This window comes from Mirounga leonina, unplaced genomic scaffold (genome assembly GCF_011800145.1).
Source record: "Mirounga leonina isolate KUSES-001 unplaced genomic scaffold, KU_Mleo_1.0 Mir_204, whole genome shotgun sequence".
In the NCBI taxonomy this organism is placed as follows: domain Eukaryota; kingdom Metazoa; phylum Chordata; class Mammalia; order Carnivora; family Phocidae; genus Mirounga; species Mirounga leonina.
Genome location: NW_023270513.1, coordinates 10,036,079 through 10,042,126, shown reverse-complemented (window position 1 = coordinate 10,042,126; position 6,048 = coordinate 10,036,079).

Below are 6,048 nucleotides of genomic sequence, written 5' to 3'. Positions count from 1 at the left end.
GGAAAGACAGTATATAGAATTAGAGGTTTTTATCACATGAGTCTTTAGTCTTTCAGTTTAAATTTTCCTTTTCTTTTTTTTTCCTTTTGAACTAGTTTCTTATTTGATCAACTCTTTCTTTTTAAACCTTTTTTTATTTTCATTTTTAATTTCATTTTACATTTACATTTTTTAAAATTTTATTTTATTATGTTATGTTAGTCACTATACAATACATCACCAGTTTTCAATGCAGTGATCCACGATTCATTTTTTTTGTACAACTCCCAGTGCTCCATGCAGTATGTGCCCTCCTTAATACCCATCACCAGGCTAACCCATCCCCCCACCCCTCTAAAACCCTCAGTTTTTTCTCAGAGTCCATAGTCTCTCATTGTTTGTCTCCCCCTCTGAATTCCCCCCCTTCCTTTTATAGATATACTCTTCATTTTTTACTTCTTTTCACTGTATTCGACTTTGTTTTTGTGTATATACACATATATTTTGCTTTCTTTACAATTTTGGGATTTAGTGTTTTCTAACAAACCAAAATACACCCAGAACCATGAAGATCACCCTGTTTTGTATACATACGAGATTATATACTTTTTTCCCTTTCTTGTTCTTTTTCTTTTTCTTTTGGTTTCTGACCTCTTTAGATTTGTCTAGGGTGTATTTCGCTTGGGTTGTGGTTGATATTTTTGATTTTGTTCTCTTGTTCATCCATTCTTCTCCGGCCAAAATGACTAGAAGGAGGGATTCACAACAAAAGAAAGAACCAAAGGTAATACTCTCTGCCACAGATCTAATCAATATGGATATAAATAAAATGTCAGAGCTGGAATTCAGGATAATGATTATAAAGTTACTAGCAGGGCTTACAAAAAGCATAAAAGACACTAGAAAATCTCTTAGTGCAGAAATAAAAATCGAATCAGGCCAAAATTAAAAATGTTTTAACTGAGATGCAGTCTAAAATGATGCTCTAACAGCAAGGGTAAATGATGGAGAAGAGTCAGTGACATATAAGACAAAATGATGGAAAGGAAGGAATCTGAGGAAAAGAGAGAAAAACAACTAATGGACAATGAGGGGAGGCTTTGAGAAATCAGTGATACCATAAAGCAAAACAATATTAGAATTATTGGGTTCCAGGGAAAAAATAAGAGACACAGAGGGACAGAAGGTATATTTGAACAAATCATAGCTGAGAACTTCCCTAATCTGGAGAAGGGAACATGCATTCAATTCCAGGAGGTAGAGAGAACCATCCTCAAAATCAATAAAAATAGATCAACACCCCAGCATATAATAGTGAAGCTTCCAAATTTCAGAGATAAAGAGAAAATCTTGGAAGCAGCTTGAGACATGAACTCCTTAACATACAGGGGTAGGAACATTACACTGGAAACAGACCTATTCCTAGAGACCTGGAAGGCCTTTGGTCTGGCATGATATATTCAGGGTAATAAATGAGAAAAACATGAAGCCAAGAATACTTTATCCAGCAAGGCTGTCATTCAGAATGGAAGGAGAAATAAAGAGCTTCCAGGACAAAGAGAAACTAAAAGAATTTGTGATCACTAAACCAGCCCAGCAAGAAATATTAAAGGGGATCCTGTAAGCAAAGAGAGAGCCAAAAGTAACACAGACCAGAAAGAAACAGAGACAATCTACAGAAATAAGGACTTTACAGGCAATACAATGGCACTAAATTCATATCTGTCAGTAGTTACAATGAATGTGAATAGGCTAAATGCTTCAATCAAAAGACACAGGGTATCAGATCAGATAAAAAAGCAAGACCCATCTATATGATGTCTATAAGAGACTCATTTTAGACCTAAAGACAACACCAGATTGAAAGTGAGGGGATGGAGAACCACTTATCATGCTAATGGACCTCAAAAGAAAGCTGGAGTAGCAATCCTAATATCAGACAAATTAGATTTTAAACAAAAGACTGTAGTAAGTGATGAAGAGGTACACTATATCATACTTAAAGGGTCTATCCAACAAGAAGATCTAACAATTATAAATATTTATGCTCCTGACTTGAGAGCAGCCAATTATATAAACCAATTAATAACAAACATAAATAAACACATTGATAATGATACAATAATAGTAAGGAACTTCAACACCCCACTCACAGCAATGGAGAGGTCATCTAAGCAGAAAATAACAAGGAAACAAGGGCTTTAAATGACACACTGGACCAGATAGATATCAGATATATACAGAGCATTCCATCCTAAAGCAAGAGAATACACATTCTTCTTGAGTGGACATGGAACATTCTCCAGAATAGATCACATAATGGGTAACAAATCAAGATTCAACTATTACCAAACTATTGAGATTATCCCCTGCATATTTTCAGATCATAATGCTTCAAAACTTGAACTCAGTCATAAGATGAAATTTGGAAGGAACTCAAACACTTGTAGGTAAAACAGCATCCTACTAAAGAATGAATGGGCCAACCAGGAGATTAAAGAAAAATTAGAAGAAAAAAAAACTCATGGAAACAAATTAAAACGAAAACACAACTGTTCAGAACATTTGGGATGCAGTGAAGGTGGTCCTAAGAGGGAAATGCATAGCAATAGAAGCCTTTCTCAAAAAATTAGAAAAGTCTCAAATACACAAGCTAACCTTACATCCAAAGGAACTGGAGAAAGAACAGCAAATAAAGCCTAAACAAGCAGAAGAACATAAATTATAAAGATTAGAACAGAAATCAATGAAATAGAAACCAAAGGAAGAGTAGAACAGATCAATGAACCTAGAAGCTGGTTCTTAGAAAGAATTAATATGATTGATAAACCGCTAGGAAGACTTATCAAATAAAAAAAAATGAAAGGACCCAAATTAATAAAATCATGAATGAAAGAGGAGAGAACACGACCAACAAGAAGGAAATACAATTTTAAGAACATATTATGAGAAACTATATGCCAACCAATTAGGCAATCTGGAAGAAATTGATTCATTCTTGGAAACTTATAAACTACCAAAACTGAAAAAGGAAGGACTAGAAAACCTGAACAGACCTATAACCAGCAAGGAAATTGAAGCACTAAGCAAAAACCTGCCAAAAAATAAGTCCAGGGCCAGGTGGCTTCCCAGGGGAATTCTACCAAACATTTAAAGAAGAAATAATACCTGTTCTACTGAAAGTGAACCAAAAAAAAAAAAAAAAAAAAAAGAAAAGAAAAGAAAAAAGAAAGAAAGAAATAGAAGGAAAACTTCCAAACTCATTCTATGAGGCCAGCATTACCTTGATCACAAAACAAGACAAAGACTCCACCAAAAAGAATTAGAGACCAATATCCCTGACGAACATGGATGCCAAAACTCTCACCAAGATACTAGCCAAAAGGATCCAACAGTACTTTGAAAGTACATTAAAATTTACCATGACCAAGTGGATTTATTCCTGGGCTTCAAGGGTGTTTCAACACTTGCAAATCAATCAACTGATACATCACATTAATAAAAGAAAAGACAAGAACCATATGATCCTCTCAATTGATGCAGAATTAGAATTTGACCAAATACAGCAACCTTTCTTGATAAAAACTCCCCACAGTGTAGGGATAGAGGGAACATACCTCAATATCATAAAAGTCATATACAAAAAATCCAAAGCAAATATAATTCTCAATGGTGAAAAATTGAGAGCTTTTGCCTTAAGGTCAGGAACATGATAGGGATGGCCACTCTCACCACTTTTGTTCAACATAGTACTAGAAATCCTAGCTTTAACAATCAGAAAACAAAAAGAAATAAACAGTTTTCAAATTGGCAAAGAAGTCAAATTCTCACTCTTCACAGATGACATGATACTTTATGTGGGAAACCCAAAAGACTCCACCCCAAAATTGCTAGAACTCATACAGCAATTCAGCAACGTGGCAGGATATAAAATCAATACACAAAAATCATTTGCATTTCTATACAGTAGCACTGATACAGAAGAAAGAGAAATTAAGGATTCAATCCCATTTATAATTACACCAAAACCCATAAAATACCTAGGAATAAACCTAACCAAATAAGTAAAGGATCTGTACTCTAAAAACTACAGAATACTTTGAAAGAAATTGAGGAAGACACAAAGAAATAGAAATACATTCCATGCTCATGGTTTGGAAGAGTAAATATTGTTAAAATATCTATGCTACCCAGAACAATCTATACATTCAATGCAATCTCTGTCAAAATACCATCGACATTTTTCAGAGAGCTGGAACAAATAATTCTAAAATTTGTATGGAACCAGAAAAGACCCCAAATTGCCAGGGGAATGTTGAAAAAGAAAACCAAAGCTGGTGGCATCACAATGCTGGACTTCAAGCTGTATTACAAAATTGTAATCATTAAGAAAGTATGTTAGTGGCACAAAAACAGACACATGGATCAATGGAATGGAAAAGAGAACCCAGAAATGGACTTTCAACTCTGTGGTCAACTAATCTTTGACAAATCAGGAAAGGATATCCAATGGAAAAAAAGCCTCCTCAACAAATGGTTTTGGGAAAATTATACAGCCACTTGTAGAGGAATGGAACTGGACCATTTTCTTACATCATACACAAAGATAAACTCAAAATGAATGAAAGACCTAAATGTGAGACAGGAATCCATCAAAGTCCTAGGGTAAAACACAGGCAATAACTTCTTCAACCTTGGCTGCAGCAACTTCTTGCTAGACACATCTCCAAAGGCAAGGGAAACAAAAGCAAAAATGACTTATTGTGACTTCATCAAGATAAAAAGCTTCTGCACAGGAAAGGAAACAGTCAACAAAACTAAAGGGCAAACTACAGAATGGGAGATGATATTTGCAAATGACATATCAGATAAAGGTCTAGTACCCCAGATCTATAAAGAACTTATCAAACTTAACACCCAAAAAACAAATAACCATGTCAAGCAATGGGCAGAAGACATGAACAGACATTTATCCAAAGAATAGATAGAAATGGCCAGCACACATATGACAAAATGCTCAATATCACTTGGCATCAGAGAAATATAAATAAAAACCACAATGAAATACCACCTCACACCAGTCGGAATGGCTAAAATTAACAAGACAGGAAACAACAAATGTTGGTGAGGATGCAGAGAAAGGGGAACCCTCTTACACTGTTGGTGGGAATGCAAGCTGCTATGGCTACTCTGGAAAACAGTATGGAGGTTCCCCAAGAAGCTAAAAATAGAGCTACCATTTGACCCAGCAATTGCTCTACTAGGTATTTACCACCTAGATACAAATATATTGATCTCAAGGGGCTCTTGCACCCCAATGTTTATAGGAGCAATGTCCCCAATAGTCAAACTGTGAAAAGAGCCAAGAGGTCCATTGACAGATGAATGGATAAAGAAGATGTGGTATATATATATACAATGGAATATTACTTAGCCATCCGAAAGATGAATACTTACCATTTACATTGACATGAATGGAACTGGAGGGTATTATGCTGTGCAAAATAAGTCAATCAGAGAAAGACAATTATTGTATGGTTTCACTCATATGTGAAACAAAAGAAATAGTGCAGAGGATCATAGGAGAAGGGAGGGAAAACTGAATGGGAAGTCATCAGAGAGGGAGAGAAACCATGAGAGACTCTTAACTATAGGAAACAGAGTGGGGATTGCTGGAGGGGAGATGGGTAGTGGGATCGGGTAGGTGTGTGATGGGCATTATGGAAGGCATGTGATGTGGTGAGCACTGGGTGTTACGCACAACTGATGAATAATGGTACTCTACATCTGAAACTAACGGTTAATATGTTGGCTAATTAAATTTAAATTAAAAAAAGAAAATACAGAAAAGAGACTTTTTGCCAGAGGATAGGTGGTTAGGTGATGGGTGAAATAGATAAAAGGGATTAAGAGTACACTTATCTTGATGAGCACTGAGAATTGTATTCTATTTTTGAATCATATTCCTGAAACTAATATAACACTATGCTAATTTCACTTGAATCAAAAAAACTAAAAAAACAAAAAGAGGGAAGATGAGAGAGTAGGAATATCCTAAGCTCACCTTGC